This window comes from Hylobates moloch, unplaced genomic scaffold (assembly GCF_009828535.3).
Source record: "Hylobates moloch isolate HMO894 unplaced genomic scaffold, HMol_V3 SCAFFOLD_12, whole genome shotgun sequence".
Taxonomy (NCBI): domain Eukaryota; kingdom Metazoa; phylum Chordata; class Mammalia; order Primates; family Hylobatidae; genus Hylobates; species Hylobates moloch.
The window spans coordinates 73,020,104-73,041,159 of NW_026652287.1; the positions used below are offsets into that span (position 1 = coordinate 73,020,104).

The 21,056-nt window shown below is 35.2% G+C and overlaps 1 long non-coding RNA gene across 1 annotated transcript in view; it reads left to right on the forward strand.

Annotated features, from left to right (window-relative positions):
* LOC131380885 (uncharacterized) overlaps positions 1-16,899 on the forward strand; it is a 126,619-nt gene extending 109,720 nt beyond the window's left edge. The window contains exon 5 of the long non-coding RNA XR_009209153.1: positions 16,520-16,899. This is a non-coding gene — a long non-coding RNA (uncharacterized LOC131380885). The remainder of the gene's footprint in view (positions 1-16,519) is intronic.
* The last annotated feature ends 4,157 nt before the right edge of the window (positions 16,900-21,056 follow it).

Genomic DNA, 21,056 nt, shown 5'->3' on the forward strand with positions numbered 1-21,056 from the left:
TTCTGTCTTTCAAGCTCTCTGACTCTGAGCTATTGTCTTAACCTTGCTGAGCCTGTTTCCGTTTGTAAAATGGGGATCATAATACCATTGCAAATGATTCCTGTGAGAAATAAATAGTAAAAGTAACATGCACTGTGCTTAGAACAGTAATTGTTGTACAAAAGAAAATCAAGTTAGTCCTCCTTTTCCACCATGAGCAGCATATTGCCATAAACTAGTATGAATTTGCATGTCAGGAAAGCACTTAATTTATGGGTTAAAACAGATATTTTCATTTATCTACCTACTTCTTTATCTCTTTCTCACTGTATCATCTATCTATATATTTTTGTAAGAATTAATGTTTCATTTGTGTTAAATTTTAATTGAAATGCTATTATGTAAACCAATACAAATGCTCCTATTGTCAAGTGGGTTTCCTAGAAACAGATTTGGATCTCAATGTGGGGTGCAGTCTGAAAATCACTGGGCTAAATAAGCTTTTTGGGTCATGTGTCTATCCCAATGCAACAAAGTTTTACACGCTAGTTTCTTAGATTTCATCTGCTTGTAGGCACAGCTTACATCACATTTGCAATAATGACTCAAATTGTATTGGCTCAGTTATCCAACTTTTTAATGAACAATTATGGCAACCTTTCCAAATGAATCTTCAGGAATAAATTACATTTGATAATGATGTGAATAATCTATTTTTTAAAACAAGAAATCAATTCAGTTTTATTTCAAATAATATACTAACATTTCCTAGCTACTTTATACATTTCATCTGTTTAAGCAGAAGCATTTAGGGCTTCAAGGGGAGAGGAAGATAATGTCTAGAAAAAGATGTCACCACTTTGGCAAAACCTGAGTTTTTAAGGCTCATGAAGTGAATTTAAAAATGTGGAAACACTCAGGTTATGTTTAGTGCCTCATTTCTGTAGTTGTGTCCTTGGGAGTCTACAAACCTTCCAGAGAAATGTTGTATTTGTCATGGCTCTGTGTCTCCTATGGCATGGAAGCAATATGGAATCAACTTCTGTGGGTGCGTCTACGTAGGTGCCTCTGGGCAAACTCACACAGTGTCTTAAACTCCTTATTATGGTACAGTGAAGACAGTCCAAACTCCTGTGCTGTCTTGATGTTTAGGAAGTATAAGAAGTCTAGTCAGGCTGGACACGGTGGCTCATGCCTGTAATCCTAGCACTTTCGGAGGCCAAGACAGGCGGATCACCTGAGGTCAGGAGTTCGAGACCAGCCTGGTCAACATGGCAAAATTTCGTCTGTACTAAAAATACAAAAAAATTACCTGGGGGTGGTGGTGGGCACCTGTAATCCCAGCTACTCAGGGGGCTGAGGTAGGAGAATCACTAGAACCCTTGGGGAGGTTGCAGTGAGCCATGATCGTGCCATTGTGTCCAGTCTGGGTGACAGAGCGAGACACTCATAAAAAAAAAAAAAAGTCCAATCAATAAGAAATTTTGACTTTTTGCTAGCAGGTCATAGAGTGAGGGTAGCTCCAACTACACAGAATGGAAAGATCCATGGTTATGAAAACAAGTGGCAGCATATACACAGAATATCAGGTGAACCAAGTTATATACTAGACAATAAAGTACAGAGAGTCAGTGCAGTTCATGGGCCAAAGGAAAGAAAGTTCCTTGCCAGGAGGCCACCAATGAATTCCATATCTCTCCCCTGATTTTGAAATGCACAAAATCCTAAAGGGAAAGATGGTAGCAAGGGGTGAATGTACATGGTTGAAAAGCCTTGCAATACTGTTTTCCTTCACAGTTCCTGAAGTTTGGAGGGGAGAGGGACTTTAATTTTTCTGGAAAACCATTTGACTATACTGAGTATCTTAGAATAGGATAGGTAACTTATATGGTGAAAGCAACCAAAGAGCCAAGTTGTGTCTTATTTTAGGAAGTAGAAATAGTTATATTTATTACAAATATCTCAGACAAAGTGTAAGTTTTGGTCACATTGCACTCATGAAGACACTTTCTCAGCCTACTGCTTTGCTCATACCATGGTCTTCCACTAGACATTGCCATCCCACAGCAGGAAATCAGTCTCCTACCAGTCACCAATATAGAGCCAACAGTCACTGCAGTCACTCACTGATATAGTTTGGGTCTGTGTCCCACCCAAATCTCATATTGAATTGTATCCCTAATGTTGGAGGAGGGATGTTGTGGGAGGTGATTGGATCATGGGGGCAGATACCCTCCTTGCTGTTCTCATGATAATGAGTGAGTTCTCACGAGATATACTTGTTTAAAAGTGTGTAGCACTTCCCTCTTCACCCTCTTCCTCCTGCTCCTGTCATGTAAGATATGTTGGCTTCCCCTTCACGTTCTGCCATGATTGTAAGTTTCCTGAGGCCTCCCCTGCCATGCCTCCTGTAGAGTTTGCAGAGCTATGAGTCAATTAAACCTCTTTCCTTTATAAGTTACCCAACCTCAGGTAGTTCTTGATAGTAATGTGAGAATGAACTAATACATTCATTAAGTGAGAATCAACACTAGTATAAAGCTGTTGATCTTTGGTACTGTGGGGAGAGGAAGAATACCTATCCCTCCTTTAGTTTACTTTCACAAAAAGGGATCTTATAGCAATGTTGTGTTGTTACTGTGCAAAATTTACAGAATATATTGAAATATTGTGGCTCACACCTGTAATCCCAGCACTTTGGGAGGCCGAGGCAGGTGGATCACTTGATATCAGGAGTTCAAGACCAAGCTGGCCAACATGGCAAAACCCTGTCTCTACTAAAAACACAAAAATTAATTGGGCTTGGGGGCGGGCACCTGTGACCCCAGCTACTTGGAAGGCTGAGGCAGGAGACTCACTTGAACTTGGGAGGCAGAGGTTGCAATTAGCCAAGATAGTGGCATTGCACTCCAGCCTGGGCAACAAGAGTGAAACTCTGTCTCAAAAAAAAAAATTGTTCTTTGAAATTTTCTTAACCACAGCCCTCTCATTCTCTCCCGAGGACCAGGAACGAATCCACGCATACACAAGGCTAACCTTAAGATGGCTTTAAGTGATGGCCACCACATTCAAAATTATTATTGGTATTTAATAAGTAAAATTTTCTTGTTGAATAAACTTTAGCATTCCTGCCTCTGTCTCCCAGCATGAGTTTCCACTAGGAGGTCATTTAGACTTCTAAACCATCTTGCAATTTGCTACACTTGGAATCCAGTTTCATTTAAATAAGGACCACAGGTACATCTCCATTGATCTTGGTGTTTGGAGTTATGTGATGAAAAAGTTATAATGTATGGAGAAAAGTCCTAGATGTATAATAAGAAAACCCACATATTTCCCATGGTCTTCCATATATGAACAGTATGACATTTGATAAGTCATCTGTCTCTCTGAGCTTCAGTGTTTTCATATAAAATGAAGCAATTATAATGTTCTGTATTCCTTACAGGTTTGATGAGAATAACATGATAAAAATTATATGAACACACTTTGCAAAGTGATATACATGTGAATTTTTTTTGTTTTTTATTACTGACCTTAGTTCACAGCATTCCTCATATGTGGTCAGCAGTTATCTACCAATGCAAGTAGTTGTTCTCCCAAAGGATTGAAGGAATCACCACATGTGATTCTGTCCAAAAAATGTGTATACCTTTAGTGTATAGTTGTCTATAATTGCTGTTTCACTTCATAGTCTACCATTCACTTTGATAACACAGGTGATGTTTTAATTCTACTTTCTAAATTTTGATATTTCCACTTGTACATATTTCCATAGTTAACTAGGAAAAAAGAAAATATCTTTGTTGTGGCTTAAAACAGATAATTATTCTAAATATGTTTTCACAGCAATTTGAACATTCATGAGCAATAAGACTGCTGAAATCCAGCTATGGATTATGATAGCTTTTTAGAAGTAATATTACTAGACAGTATTGTAGTGACTCTTAGTTCTGCTTGGAGTACTACATTTGCATGGGACTATTCTATTGAAATGGAAGGTGTGCCCATTACAATTTTTCCTACATTAAAGAACAGAACATTCTGCCTCGTTTTCATCTCCTTCAAATACCATCTATGTACTGAGACCCCACTGACTTAAAAAATATAATAATCCATAGGCTACTACATCACATGAACTCCATCAAAATAGGCCTAAATTTGAAAGACATTGCTCAAATTTTTCTCTGTTACTGTGTCTCTCCTGTCATGTTTATTAGTACAGAAAGGACTTTCACATATATCATGAAATTTTCAACCCTTTCCACAAAAAGGGCAATCTCCCATATTATAGCTGTAATCTTGTCAGACTTATCAACTTCACAGTGGGTTATCTAATTGCTAAACAGGGTCAATCTACACCTACCACATGTTGACAACATAGTTGTAAATACACAGGCTCATTTTGCTGACATTCAAAATGTCAAAGTTGTCACTAACAGAGGTGTGGTTGATTGCAGAAAAGGCCACAGTCATTTCTTCCTATATATGCCTTTTTGCTGACTTTGTTGCTTCCCTCACCAAGAGATGGAGTCTCTTCCTCCTCTTCCTATATCTGGACTGGTCTTGGGACTTGGTTTGGCCAATAAAATGCAGCAGATGTTACATGCTATTTCCAAGCCTAGCCCTCAAGAGCCTTGAACATTTCTGCTCACTATCTTGGAACACTACCCAATGCAATGTGAATAAGCTGCATTGGCATGCTAAAGAGTAAGAGGCTATGTGAAGTAGAGCTGTATTGCCTTAGCCTAGACCTTGCTAGACCAGCCAATTCCAAGTTGACCCATGAGCTGACTGCAGATATATGAGTGAGCCAAGCTAAGATCAGTAGAGCTGTCAAATTAACCTGCCGATTCATGAGCCATATAAATAGTTATTACAAGCCACTGAAATTTGAGGTGTTGTATTATATAGCAATAGACAACTAATATAGAAGGACTGGTACTTTATCTATGAAAATATATTTTGATTATTCAGACACCATGACTGAAATTTAATTTTCTACAATAAATGTATTAAGAAAATTGTTATTAACCTTAATAAAGGTATTAAGAAAAGCAAATATCAAGGTATTTGACAAATTCAAGTATGAAGAAATAATAAAAATGGTAATTTACATATTCATTTGAAACTAGTCAAAATCAAAACAGCAATTGAACTAATTTATTTCTGTTTATGAAATAATCATAAGAACATAAGAGGAAAAAGAACACTATGAAAAAGTTAACTAAAAAAATCCCTAAAAGTTGACTTTTTAAAGAAAGCTTACTGTTCTCTGCACAGTAAACTGTTAAGAAACAAGGATACTTTGTACAGGACTTTTCTACCTATACTGTAAAATGTCCACTTGGAACTTTGAGCTTCTTCATTCTGATTAGAATATAAAGTGTCACATCTTACTTCTAACACATGGAACTGCTTTCGACAGTCTAACCTTTATGACATCTAGGTAGGTGACTCAGATGTCCAATGTAAAATTACCCATGATCTATTTAATAAGCATTTCCTCCCATAGTTTGCTGAACACAAAGCTTTGGTTCACAAACCTAGGTGTTTATAAAAGGGCCTGTGAATGAGAATAATTATTAGAGAAAATAGTCTCATTCTCCTTAGAATCTGCACTTACACCTGTCACTCATCCTCATTGACCACATGTGCACAGATGATGATGTGGTTGATTATAATAATGTTAGTTGATTGTGATAATAATGTGATACATTCTTACAAGAGAAAGAATGAAAATGGCTGCAAATGTACACTAATGTAGCCACAGCCATCATGGTTCTCAAATCATGGTGATTTGAGGGGAACAAAAGTTGCTAACAATATCTTACATTGTCTTGGAACTTTCTTAACATAGTTCATTTCCTGCATAAACTAGCTATCTGATAAGCTGATGAAGAGCAATTACATTTACTTACATTCTCATGTGTAAGACCAGAAATTCACTTAAAAAAATCATTATTACCTGAGAGCTATTCCTTAAGAACTTACACATAATGGCTCATTTGCAATAGCTTCAGGAGAAGGGGGCTTCTTGAAACATCTTTTTCCATGGATTATTATGGCTCATTGTGGTCTTTTATTTTTTGTCAGTTGATGGATATCATGAAAGATTGAATTAAGGGACTGATAGAAAAGAACTTCTAAAAATAGCTTTCACCCCTAAAAAGACATCCTGATGTGAAAACAAGATAGGGAGTTTCCAGAATAAAATGTTCTCAATTTAAGCTATATCTTAATGAAGCAAAATCAACTAACAATACCTAATATGAGGCTGCATCAAAGACTAATGACAATCTCAATACATTCACATTTAAATTGGGAAAAAATATGACAGGTTCTTAACAGAGGGTGATTTTTTCCTCCCAGGACATACTTGGAAATATCTAGAGACATTTTTGACTGTCATAGGTTGGGGGTGTTACTGGAATCTACTGGGTAAAAGCCTTAAAATGCACTAAGCACCTTAAAATGCACAGAACAGCTCCCTTACAATAAGGTTTAGTCTAAAATGTCAATAGTACTCATAATGAGAAATCTCAACTCAGCATACATTCTTGTTTAGTGCAAATTCTATGCCTTGATTTTAGCATTTGATAAGCTTTCACGTTCTAAAGAGAGAATATTGTGAAGATTTTCTCCCACTCTGTGGGTTGTCTGTTAACCCTGTTAATTATTTCTTTTGTTGTGCAGAAGCTTTTTAGTTTAATTAGTCTCATGTATTTATCTTTGTTTTTGCTGCATTTGCTTTTGGGTTCTTGGTCATGAAGTCTTTGCCTAAGCCAATGTCTACAAAGGTTTTTCCAAATATATTGTTTAGAATTTTTATCATTTCATGTCTTAGAGTTAGGTCTTTGATCTATCTTGAGTTGATTTTTGTATAAGGTTAGGGTTGGGGATCCAGTTTCATTCTTCTACAGGTGGCTTGCCATTAGCCTAGCACTATTTGTTGAATATGGTATCTTTTTCCCTACTTTATGTTTTTGTTCACTTTGTTAAAGATCCGTTGGCTTTAAGTATTTGGCTTTATTTTGGAGTTCTGTTCCATTGGTCTCTGTGCCTATTTTTATACCAGTATCATGCTGTTTTGATAACTATGGCCTTATAGTATAGTTTGAAGTTGGGTAATGTGAAGTCTCCAGATTTTTTTTTTTTTTTCCTTAGTTCTGCTTTGGCTATGTGAGTTCTTTTTTTGGTTCCATATGAATTTTAGGATTGCTTTTTCTAGTTCTGTGAAGAATGATGCTGGTATTTTGATGGGAATTGCATTGATTTGTAGATCACTTTTGGCAATTTGGTCATTTTCATAATACTTATTCTACCCATCTATGAGCATGGGATCTGTTTCCATTTGTATGTGTTGCTTATGATTTCATTCAGCAGTGTTTTGTAGTTTTCCTTGTAGAAGTCTCACTTCCTTGGTTAAGTATGTTCCTAAGTTTTATTACTTTTTTTTCAGCTTTGTAAAAGGGATTGAATTCTTGATTTGTTTCTCAGCTTGATCATTGTTGGTGTATGGCAGAACTATTGATTTCTGTACATTAATTTTGTATCCTGAAACTTTGCTGAATTCAAATACCAGTTCTAGGAGCTTTTTGATTGAGTAATTAGGGTTTTCTAGGCATATGATCATATCATCAGTAACCAGTGACAGTTTGACATCCTCTTTACCAATTTGCATCCCCTTGATTTCTTTCTTTTAATTGCTCTGGCTAGGACTTCCAGTACCATATTGAATCAAAGTGGTGAAAGTGGGCATCCTTGCCTTGTTTCAGTTCTCAGGGAAATATTTTCAACTTTTACCCATTCAGTATAATGTTGGCTATGGTTTTAAACAACTCAAACAAATCAGCAAGAAAAAAGCAAACAATTCCATCAAAAAGTGGGCTAAGAACATGGATAGACACTTCTCAAAAGAAGATACACAAATGCCCAACAAATATATGAGAAAATGCTCAACATCACTAATTATCAAGGAAATGCAAATAAAACTACAACGTGATACCACCTCACTCTTGCAAGAATGACCATAATAAAAAAAATGAGAAAATAATAGATGTTGGTGTGGATGTGGTGAAAGGGAACTTTTATACTGTTGGTGGGAATGTTAACTAGTACAATCACTATGGAAAACTGTGGAGATTCCTTAAAGAACTAAAAGTAGATCTACCATTTGATGAAGAAATCCCACTACTAGGAAATCCCACTACCCAGAGGAAAAAATTCATTATTAAAAAAAGTATATATATATATATACACACACATATATATATTCAAAAAAGTACATATATATACACATATATGTATATTCAAAAAAGTATATATATACACACACATATACCTATATAAATACATATGTATATATCTACATATACATATATATATACTTATATACATATATGTGTGTGTGTATGTGTGTGTATGTGTATATATATATGTACACATACCCTATGGAATACTACTCAGCCATAAAAAAATGAAATAATAACATTCACAGCAACTTGGATGAAATTGGAGATTATTATTCTAAGTGAAGTAACTCAGGAATGGAAACCAAATATCATATGTTCTCACTCATAATTGGGAGCTAAGCTATGAGGATGTAAAGTCATAAGAATGATACGATGGACTTTGGGGACTCAGGGGAAAGAGTGGGAGAGGGTGAGGGATAAAAGACCATAATTTGAGTATTGTATACTCTACTTGGTTGATGGGTGAACCAGAATCTCAGAAATAACCACTAAATAACTTATTATTGTAACAAAATTCTACTGGTTCCCCAAAAACCTATTGAAATAAAACACAAATTTAAAGAAATAAAATTATAAAAATATAAATTAACAAATATAAAATAGAGGGAATATTATTGTATTAGTCCATTTACATGCCACTGATAAAGATATAAGCAAGACTGGGAATAAAAAGTGGTTTAATGGACTTACAGTTACACATGGCTAGGTAGGCCTCACAATCATGACAGAAGGCAAGGAGGAGCAAGTCACACCTTACATGGATGGCAGCAGGCAAAAAGAGAAAGCTTGTGCAGGGAAACTCCCATTTTTAAAACCATTCGATCTCCTGAGACTTATTCACTATCATGAGAACAGCACGGGAAAGCCCCACCCCCATGATTCAATGACCTCCCACCAGGTTCCTCCCATGACACATGGGAACTGTGGGAGTTACAACTCAAGATGAGATTTTGGTGGGGACACAGCCAAAGTGTATCAATTTTATAGTGTTTAAGAATAAGTAGGCTCAGGAATCAACTTTCTGTTATTAAATTCTGTTTCTATGAATTGTAAAATATATGACTTTGGACAAGTTTTTTTTGTCTTCTTTATCTCTTAGTTTTCTAATCATCAACATCTGCATAATATTAATGACCACCTCATTGAAGTTATTAAGATAACAAAATAATTTTAAGTTAAATGCATAAATGTACCAGCACATATAGGCACTTGTTAAATAATAGTTGTTATTATTGTATCAGAATAATAAAAGTTGGTGAAAAGTATAGATAATTCTCTGGTGAATTCATTATATTTGAGCTTGCTTCTGTATGAAGATTCAAAATGAAAATAATAACTTACCATTATAATAAACAACTGTCCATTTATTTTAAATATTCAATGGTAAATACCACTTGAGTTCATTTTTTTCTAAATATAATTTACTTTTTAGAGCAGTTTTAGGTTCATAGCAAAAACCGAGCAGAAGATACAGAGATTAAGCCCATATTCTCTGCTCCCACAATACATGACCTCCCCCAGTATCAACATCCTCCACTAGAGTGGTACATTTGTTGCAATTCATGAACCTACATTGTTACATCATTATCACCCAAAGTCCATAGTTTACATGAGGATACACTCTTGGTTTCATACATTCTCTGGGTTTGGATAAATGTATAACAACCTGTATCCATCATTATAGTATCATACAGAATAGTTTCACTTCCCTAAAAATACTCTGTGCTTCATCTGTTAATTTTTTCCTCCCCTTCACTAATTCCTGGCAACCATTAACATTTTTACTATCTCCATAGTTTTGCCCCTTGCAGAATGCCATATTGTTAGAATCATACAGCATATTGCCTTTTCAGATTGGCTTCTTTCACTTAGTAACATGTGTTTATATTGCCTCCATTTTTATGGCTTGATAGGTCATTTCTTTTTAGTGTTGAATAATACTCTATTATACGGATATACTAGTTTATCCATTCAGCTATCAATGGACATGTTAGTTGCTTCAAATTTTTGGCAAGTATGAATAAAGCTGCTATAAGCATCCATGTGAAGGATTTTTTGTGTGAACCTAAGTTTTCAACATCTTTGGGTAAACACCAAGGGGCCCAATTGCTGGGTTATATGGTAAGAGTAAGCACTGCTGTCATTGCATTTCACAAATGTTGATGAATTGTTTTTTTATTTTCATTTAGTTTAAAATATATTTTTAAATTGTTTTTAAGAGTTCTTCTTTGACTCATATTTTTTTTAAAATGTGTTTGTTATCTCCAATTATGTTTAATATTTTCCAGATATTATTCTGTTATTAATTTCTAATTTAACGCTATTGCTGTCTGAGAGCAGATATTGTATGATTTCTATTCTTTGAAATTTGTTAAGGTGCATATGTTTTATTGCCTATAATGTGGTCTGTCTTGTGAATGTTCCATGCGAGCTTGAGAAGAATGTGTATTCTGCCTTTGTTGGATGAAGTAGTTTATATACTTTGTTGGATGAAGTAGTTTATATACATCCATTATATCCAGTTAATTGATGTGTTGTTGAGTTCGATTTTGTCCTTACCAATTTTCTGTCTACTAGATTTGTTCATTTCTGACAGAGGGATAATGAAGTCCCTAACTGTAATAGTGGCTTTATCACTTCCTTCTTGCAATTCTACCAGTTTTTGCCTCACACATTTTGACATTCTGTTAGTAGGTACATGCACGTTGAGAATTGTTAGGTCTTTTTGGAGATTTAGCCCTTTTATCATCATGTAATATCGCTCTGCATTCTTAATAATTTTTGTTGATCTGATGTCTAACTCTGAAAATAAATACCTATTCCCACTTTCTTTTGATTAGTGTTTACATCATATATCTTTCTTCATTTATTTACTTTTTTTCTACATATGTCTTTATATTTAAGTAGCTTTCTTCTAGACTACATAGAGTTGGGTCTTGCTTTTAGATAGAATCTGACAATGTTTGTCTTTTAATTTGTATATAGACCATTGATATTTACAGTGATTATTGATATAGTTGGATTAGTATCTACCATATTTCTTTTGGCTTTCTAATTGTTGCCCTTGTCTTCATTCCTATTTTTTTCTTTCACACTTTTTTGCTTTTTATGGATTTAATTGGGGATTTTACAAGATTCTACTCTCTCTCCTTTCTTAGTATATTCATTGTATTTATATATTTTATGTATTACATATATATGTGTGTGTGTGTGTATGTAATATTGATTATATAGAACATGAGAGGTGACTCCAATTTGGGGGTAGTGGTTTGCCCTGTAGCCTCACTTATCTTGCAGATATAAAAACAGTTGTTAATTTTTCAGTTTCTTCAGCTTTTTACTTATTCTTGGGATGAACTGTCAACTTCATGCTGAACCAGAACTGGAAATCCAAGTTCAGTTTTCAAAATAGTGAAAGTAAAATAGTTCACAGATGAAGAGTGGTATAATCACACCCCCACATAAACCCACACACATGTACACATGTGCACACATATGCACACATACAAAGTTGTTAAACATATCCTGTTTGGAGCTAAGAGTATAATAATGAAATATGCAATAATGAGTATATTGGCTTGCTTCAACAAAAATATATTGAGTATCTTCTACTTATAATGCTGGATGCTTTATGGAATAAAGGGAGAATTACTCAGAAACTATCCTCTTGTCATTGCTTGGAAGAGCTCTTGCAAAGGCAGGCTAAGACTCTCAGCAACTGCGTGCCATATGTGGTATTGACTTTGAATTCTGGCAGTTGGTGATAAACAATTACAAGGGTCTGGAAGATACGGTGATCCAGGCATGACAAAGAATTTGATAAAACTATTTCCTATAAAAATGTAGAAGGCCTGTGATGTAGCTAGTAAACTTGTAACTTTAAGTGAAATAGTTGTGAAACAAGTTTTACTATCTAGATTGTCTTGGTTACACTTCACTGCATTTCAAAGAATCTCAATAAATACCTGTTGAATGAATGAATAGATGTCTACCATTACTCTCTAGTTCAAATTTCTAATCTTTTTTATTTGAATTTTTATAACAACCTCCTATCTAGTCTTCTTAATATTAACTTTACTTCCACTGCACAATTCCTTTTTGAATCTCTGGAAAAATAATCTACCATAAAAGGCAATTATTGCCTTGCATCTAACACTTTTGGATATTTTATATATCATCAGTTTTTCAGTTGAATAATTAGGCCTCTGATTACCTTTTCCACTTTCTACTGTTTTCCCATCTATAATTCACCCTTCAGATAGTTCAAACTATTTGCATTTTTACAACTCCTCATTCTATAAATGAGAGCTTTTCATTTTTTAAAATTTGATTTGCAAATAACACAAGGTGAAAGGTGTGGATTGTTGTTATGTTAGGTCAACTCCCCAAGTTCCCTTTATTCACCAACCTACATGGCTTAGGAAAATTCTACTGAGAATGTTTCCTGATGGAAATACACATATTGAGTCCCAGACACCACTGGAATTTCCTTGCTGATCTACAGCCACCAGATAAGCTCTCAAAAGTTAACCAGTCTCAGTTTAAACACTGGCTGTCCTCAGTTTTGCCTGAAACATAGTAGCAGCTTAATAAATACTTATAGACTGAAAAATTGATGACAATTTCTGAATATGAAGATCAAAAGAGGAAACTATTACATAAGTCAGATGTCATAGAAGAAGTATTATTTGAAATGGCTCAAACATTAATGTACATATGCCATACGTCAGATCTTATTAACATGAATATTTTGATTCAATCGATCTGGAGTGGGCATGAGATAAGTTTCCGATCAGCCTTCAGGTGATGCCAAAACCCTTAGTCCATGGACCACATTTGGCTTAACAAAGCCTTAACAACTGAATTTCCCAATGTAAGAACAGTATTAACCAAGCCACAAGAATAGAAGGTTATTGGTTACTTTTAGCCAATTACAGTGAATTATTTCAATTGGTTACAATTGGTTACAACTGGTTACAGTAAATTATTTCAATTTAGTGGCAACAGGATTTCTAGAGGAGAAATTTATGTTGCAATGTTGTAAAGGTAGATTAAGACCATTTCTGTGGTTTAGATATGGTTTGCCCTCAACAAAACTCGTGTTAAAATTAGATCCCCATTGTGGCAATATTGGGGGTGGGGCCTAGTATGACATGTTTAGGTCACAGGTCTGGATCTCTTATGAATAGATTAAAGCCCTTCCTCAGGCGTGAGTGAGTTCCCACTCTTGTGGAAATGGATTTGTTGCTGTAAGAGCAAGAGAGTTGTTAAAAAGAGTCTGGCTTCTTTGGTTTCTCTTTCTTACTACCTCTTTTACAACGTGATCTTTTTGCACACACCACCCCTGACTTCTACATTTGCCAAGAGTGGAAGCAGCATGAAGCCCTCATCAGTTGCAGCTGCCCAATCTTTGACCTTCCAGCCACCAGAATCATGAATCAAATAAACCTCTTTTGTTTGTAAATTACCCAGTCTTAGATATTCTGTTATAGCAACACAAAATAGACCAAGAGAGCTATATTATAGAAGATCTTGAAAGTGACAGTGAGAAATGCATACCTAGTAGAACTCACAGTAACTTTTAAGTTTTGTTTTTTCTTAAACAATGCGATTGGAGCTATCATGCATGCATGTGCGTGTGTGTGTGTGTGTGAGAGAGAGGAACAGAGAGAAGAGAGGGAGAGAGACGAGAGAGAATTCATTTTGGTTCTCTGAATTGTGAAAAAAATTCAAGTGAGAAGCATTTTAGCAAAATATCAAGAGGTAGTCAGACATAACCGTGCCTGAGGGATGAGTTGCTGAAATTAATTATTGATGTTTAGTATCACAAGAGTATCTTCAAGTCACTGCAATGCCATATGTGAAGGCAGTGCAACACTTCTCCTCACACCTATCTCTCACAAATTTGAATTCAATTAATTACCAGTTTGGCTTAAGTTTGGTTTAGAAAAATATTTTATGCTGTTTTTATACCTGTTTGGTTGAGACATATTTAGATTTTGTTTTTCTTTCTTAACCTAGTTGGCTGAATTATGAAAGAAACCCCAAACATATATAAAAAAAGCCCAGCACAAAACCTAATTCAGTTAGTGGCTCAATAAACAGTTTCATATTTGCTTTGGTTAGGGTTAAAGAGCTCAACAACTATAACTTTTGGATTTGCTTTTTGGTTAGACACTTGAATGAAAATGCTGGTTGGAATATCCAGAATGTATTTAAAAGTATCCAAGTACACAATGCTAAAGTCTAAAATCTCTAGACTGAGACTGGTTAACTTTGGGAGTTTATCTAGTGGCTATAGTTCAGCAGGGGAAATCTCAGTGGTGTCTGTGACTCAATATTATGCCCATCAAGAGACATTCTTAGTAGAATTTGCCTAAGCCATGTAGGTTGGTGAATGAAGGGTTGGCATCATATAACAAAAGTCCACTCCCTACACATTGTGTGGTTTAGTTGCAAAATAAATCATTTATTTTTTTATTTTTTATTTTATTTCTTATATTTTAAGTTTTAGGGTACATGTGCACAACGTGCAGGTTAGTTACATATGTATACATGTGCCATGTTGGTGTGCTGCACCCATTAACTCATCATTTAGCATTAGGTATATCGCCTAATGCTGTCCCTCCCCCTTTCCCCCACCCCACAACAGGCTCCAATGTGTGATGTTCCCCTGCCTGTGTCCATGTGTTCTCATTGTTCAATTCCCACCTATGAGTGAGAAAATGCGGTGTTTGGTTTTTTTGTCCTTGCGATAGTTTCAGCTGAAGCTAAACTCATCTATTTAATGATTCTCTGAAAATTTTTTCAATGGGAAAACAGAATGTGGAAATCACCTTAGCAAGGTTGTTTGCTCTGTTACAGGAAGAAAAAGATTAACAGTCTTCATTTTTATTGGTTTTATCTGATTCTGAAAGCAGAATCAGGATGTATATAATTGACAAATGCATCAAAACTAGGATGGAATTGGCACAGATAGATTACACTCCTTTACCTAGTTTCTATAATATAAGCATATCGAACATACAATGTCATCTTAAAGATTTTTGAATACTGCATGCAATCAGCATAACACGATGTTCATAAAATACCCACTTATTAGATGTTTGTGAAATTGCATGAAAACAAATTACCTATAAAATATGATTTTCTTGGAATTAAGCCCCAAATAACTTTTCCTAACACTTTCTAGGTTCCTAGAAAAAGTCAGTGTGGGAGGGGAAAGAGTGCAGATTTTAGAAGACAGGCTGACTCAGTTCAAAGTCCAGTTTTTCATTCATTTTGTGTGTGATCTTGAAAAAATTATTTAAATTCTCTGTACCCTTATTTATTTATCTTTAAAAGAGAAATAATAAAAACATTTTGCAAATGTTGGCATGGGGATGGGAAATAAAGTGCATATGGTACCTATCACAGTTTCTGATGCCTAACAGTTTTCAGTAGATATTAACCTTATTGGGATCTAGTCTTCACCCCTTTAGCTTTCACCATGATGAAGTCATCAATTCATCCCGGTAGGACATTGCTTAAAAAAATAAAAAGTCATTCCAACCTCCTCTTTCTTCTTGGTTTATTCAAAGACACATGGAACTGACTTTGAGTGGGAAGGTTAAATGCTAGAAAGGGAAATAAGCATTTAAGCATTTGAATCAGGGAGTGTTGTGAAAACTCAGTAGATAAAATAAATCTTGAAGATGATGAATAAAACTGCTTCCTTCTTGCTGGAGATGGGTAAAAGGTAGCACCTCATATTTTAAATGCTTTTCAGTGGGTAAAACAAAACCAGAAGCAGTAAATATACTACTTAAATTCTACTTCCAAGGTCAGAATAATGATTTTTTTTTTAAGTTTCTGCCACTGAGAAATTTATTTCAGGGGAAAAGAAAAAGAGTATGGTTCAGAGACCCTTATAAACCTTTTTAAAGATACCAGGATCATCACCACCCACATATCCTAAATTTTAAGAACATAAAGAAAAATCACTCCTAAGTAAATGCTTGATGCCTCTTCTAACTAAGCTACTAGTTTTAGGTAAAATTTATAGTAGAATAGTTATATCTAACATTGCTATAGGATTTCCCCCCATAATCAATAAGCACATGACATTTATGTTTATTTCACATTATCAGAGCATGTTTTATTATTTAAATAAATACAGATTTGTATTTTTTATGTTTTTGTCTTTATGCCATTTTATTTCAGGATAAGATTTATTCAGGGCTGAATTTTTGGTCAGGAACACAGCATGCAATTATAACACTACTATTTTATGACTTGTTTTCTAGGAACACATTGTGGCAAGAAACATGAAATGGGATTTCCTGAAACACAGCAACATAAAGACAAGCAAACAAATGAAAAGTTTATAAGAAACAAATGCTATGCAGCTTCTATAGAAAATGACAATTTCATATGCAAGGTTATTAAGAGATACACATGCAAATTTGGGCTAGTTTTTGATGCTGTGCCTTTATTTATACTTAGAAGTTGATATAATTTTTGGTTCAATTTGTTACAATACTGTTGTTAAACCTGAATACTAATTTCTCCACATAAGCAAACTCTAAACATTCAATATTAATGTCATGGAACTGAAGTACTTTTATTTTAAATTGTTGACCATACTCTTTCTGATATACGAGTTAGAAGTAAAAAATAAACAAATTAAAACAAAACCAAAAAGGAAACATGGAAATCTTTAACTTGACAATCGTTGAAACACATGAGAATTTGGAAATATATAACAAAAATAAAGTTCAATTTATTTTTTGTCTGCTAGAGTAATTTCAAATTGAACAGAATCAAGATATATTTAGAAAACATCACTCTACTTAACAATCATTTAACTGAAAAAATGCCTGATTTACAGATTGTAATGATGAAATTAACTTGGAAAACATTTCAGTCATGTGAACCTGAAGAGAAGTAGTCATTTTTTTTAGTTATTTTTTATTAAATTAACATGACATAAAAATCATTGATTTATAAATTTTGCATACTAAAGTGGAAGATAATTTATAATCTAGTCAAACACCAAATAATATGGTGTTTTATATTAAATTACAAAGTAATTATTTAGCTTTTCTAAAACATTTTCAGTGGAAGGTAGATTTACTACCTCCATTTTTAAACCAATTTTTTGAATGTTTGTCCTAGTATTGAATTGACATTAAACTCTATTACTTATATCTGTTAATCTCATAGAAAACAGAATACCATGAGCATTGTGTACCCGAACCTCAAGCTTTTTTTTTTAACTTGTGAATTCTAATTCTGCTTTTGAAGATTACAGAATAAATACTTTGTTTTCCATATGACAGGTCATCACTGGCTCTAAAGTTTCCACAAGTTTTTTTCAGGATATACATACTCAGAAAAGCAAAATATGAATAATTTTATAAGGTTTCATTTCTGGTACTACAGAATTATTTACGTCACTCTATCTCTATCCCTGAAAACAACTTTAAAAAAAAACAAGGTTAATATGATATTTATAGCAACTTTATTCATAATTACCAAAACTTGGTAGCAACCAAAATGTCTTTCAGTAGGTGAGTGGAAAAATGAATTGTGGCATGTCCAGACAATGGAACGTTATTCACTGCTAAAAGAAGTGAGCCTACCAAGCACGAAAACACACAGAGGAATCTTACATGCATATAATTAAGTGAAAAGTCAATCTCTAAAGGCAACATACTTGACCATTTTAACTATATGATATTCTGGAAGAGGCAAAATTTCAAAAACAGTAAAAAGATCAGCAGTTTCTAGGAGTTCATGGGGAAGGAGGGATAGATAGGCAGAGAACAGAGGATTTTTAGGGCAATACTCTGTATAATACTGTTAATATAATGATGGATATATGTCATTATATATTTAATCAAACCCATAGACTATATAACACCCAAAGTAAACCTTAATGCAAACTATGGACTTTGGGTGATTATCATATGTCGATATAGGTTCATCAATTATAATAAATGTACTAGTTTGGGGATGTTGATAGGGATCTGTCCATGTTTGGAGATAGAGGGTATATGGAAAATGTCTGTACTTCCTGAACAATTTTTCTGGGAACCTTAAACTCCTATAAGAAAATGAAGTCTTAAAAAAAGTCACCAGACTGAGAGGAAAGTAAAAGAACTACAGATATCTAAAACTACAGATATCTAAAACTACAGATATCTAAAAACTACAGATATCTAAAACTACAGATATCTAAAAACTACAGATATCTAAAACTACAGATATCTAAAACAATGTAAAAATGAGGATTCTAATGCTATTGTTCATAAGCTTCAATTTTGCAGCTGTGGAATCATGATGAGACAGGCTGGAGGTAAAATACATAGGAGCCTCTTATGGAGAGAAGACCCCAGAAAGTGATTCCATTTACCTATTTGTGTATGGGTAAATGAAAAATAAATTTGTCCATCCTTCTTTCCCATGTCCATGCTAGGTGGATAAAAATGAAATTCCTGCAAAGGAGTAACTACAAATCTGCCCCCACAAATCTGTGGCTTGTATAAAACATAAACAGAAACTCCTTAAGTAGAGAATTTAACTTGAAACTGTTCAAAATGCCTGTAGGTTCTGAAGAATTTAATACAACACTCTCTAAAAGAATGCAGTTTCAAACTAGTCCTCAAAGAATTTGTGCAGTTGAAATTCCAAAACAAGAGTGCAGGGTCAAAACTTACAAAACACACAAGAAAACAATGCACTATGAGTAAGAATCAGCAAAAAAAAAAAAAAAAATAGAGCTAGTAGACTCAAATCAGTGAAGACCTTTGATTTTGGGGGATAGTCAAACCCAGAATATAAAATAATAATGTTTAATGTGTTTAAAAAATAGAAAATTCACTTGAAAATATAAACAGGTAACAGAAGCTTATAAAGATAAACATCAATATGCAAAGACATTTACTTCTAAATATAAAATATAACAAAAATAAAATATAACAATTAAAAATAAAATACCAATAAATTTGAAACTCCTACAGGAGGAATTAGAGAGGAGAGAGACTTATAACCTTAGCAATCCACTTTAAAAGGAAAGGTATCATAGGGGAAAAATATTCTTCTTTATTGAAGATAATATTTTTCACCAGAGGACATGATAAGAAGGTTTTAGAAGAAGAGGTTTAAGTGCAGGTTGGGTGAGTGGAGGATATATAGAGCATTGAAAATTGATAGCATTATTGATATAGTCGTCAATCACAGATACTTGGAAAAACTCTGGGTAGGGCATGATACAGTTTAAAAAAAATAATGTGAACCATGGTAAATTTAGTCTTTGGGAACTTCATTAAATGGACCTAATAAGATTCACCTGGTTCCTGGAACTATGGCCCAGCAATGATAAGGCGATCTCCGATCATTTACCTTAGTGACTCTCAATCCTGGTAATGCAGTAGGAAAACCTGGGTAGCTTTCAAAAACAGAAATGCCTGGGTCCCCTTCCACATGAACTGAATGAATAGCTTTAGGGAAGGTTTCAGGGCATCCACGTTTTTAAAGACCTCCAGGTAAGTTTCATGTGCAGCCTGTTTGAGAACTATTGCTTTCTGTTATAGTCAGCTGGTGTTGGTAGCTACAGTTAACACAGCAAGCATTGACGGAATTTATAATACATGAGCCATGTGCTACTTTACTTGAGTTGGAGGTAAGAGTGTGGAGGTGTTCTTTAGTAATTCTAATTAATCTTCCCATGGAAGAGTTTGGCATCTCTTTGGAAATGATGTCTTCTCTGGGCTTAGAATTAGTCCTAGAGAAACAGTCAGGGACCTTTTCTCAATCTTTTGTACTATAAATTAGGTGCTTAAAAAATCTACTTTGTGATAAATAGCCCAATGTGGGGGAGTTAAAAATGAAAAAGATTTTTGAAATTTTACTTACTGCCTTAGGTTTATAGGATAGACATTTCAGCAAAAGATTTAAGATGATAAGGACAGAATTTTCAGTAAATATGGCATCTCCAGTCTTTTATAGCTCCTCTCCAGGAGAGAATCAAGGGTGGCAAGTGGTCAGCTTGTCTAATGTAGATCATATCAGATTGTGGGAAAGCCTGAGTTAGGATTTTCTCAGACTCTTGGAGCCACAGCTATATCACCAGGAAAATCTTGTACCAGACAGGACCCTCAGCTGCAGGTCTGTTGGAGTTTACTAGAGGTCCACTCCAGACCCTGTTTGGCTGGGTGTCAGCAGCGGTGGCTGCAGAACAGCGGATTTTCGTGAGACCACAAATTCAGCTGTCTGATAGTTCGTCTGAAAGTTTTGTCTCAGAGGAGTACCCGGTTGAATGAGGTGTCAGTCTGTCCCTACTGGGGGGGTGCCTCCCAGTTAGGCTGCTCAGGGGTGAGGGACCCACTTTAGGAGGCAGTCTGTCCGTTCTCAGATCTCCAGCTGCGTGCTGGGAGAACCACTACTCTCTTCAAAGCTGTCAGACAGGGACCTTTAAGTCTGTGGAGGTTCTTGCTGAGTTCTTGTTTGTCTGTGCCCTGCCCCCAGAGGTGGAGCCTATAGAGGCAGGCAGGCCTCCTTGAGCTGTGGTGGGCTCCACCCAGTTCGAGCTTCCTGGCTGCTTTGTTTACCTAAGCAAGCCTGGGCAATGGCGGGCGCCCCTCCCCCAGCCTCGCTGCCGCCTTGCAGCTTGATCTCAGACTGCTGTGCTAGCAATCAGCGAGACTCCGTGGGCACAGGACCCTCCGAGCCAGGTGCGGGACACAATCTCCTAGTGTGCCGTTTTCCAGGCCCGTTGGAAAAGCACAGTATTGGGGTGGGACTGACCCGATATTCCAGGTGCCGTCTGTTTCCCCTTTC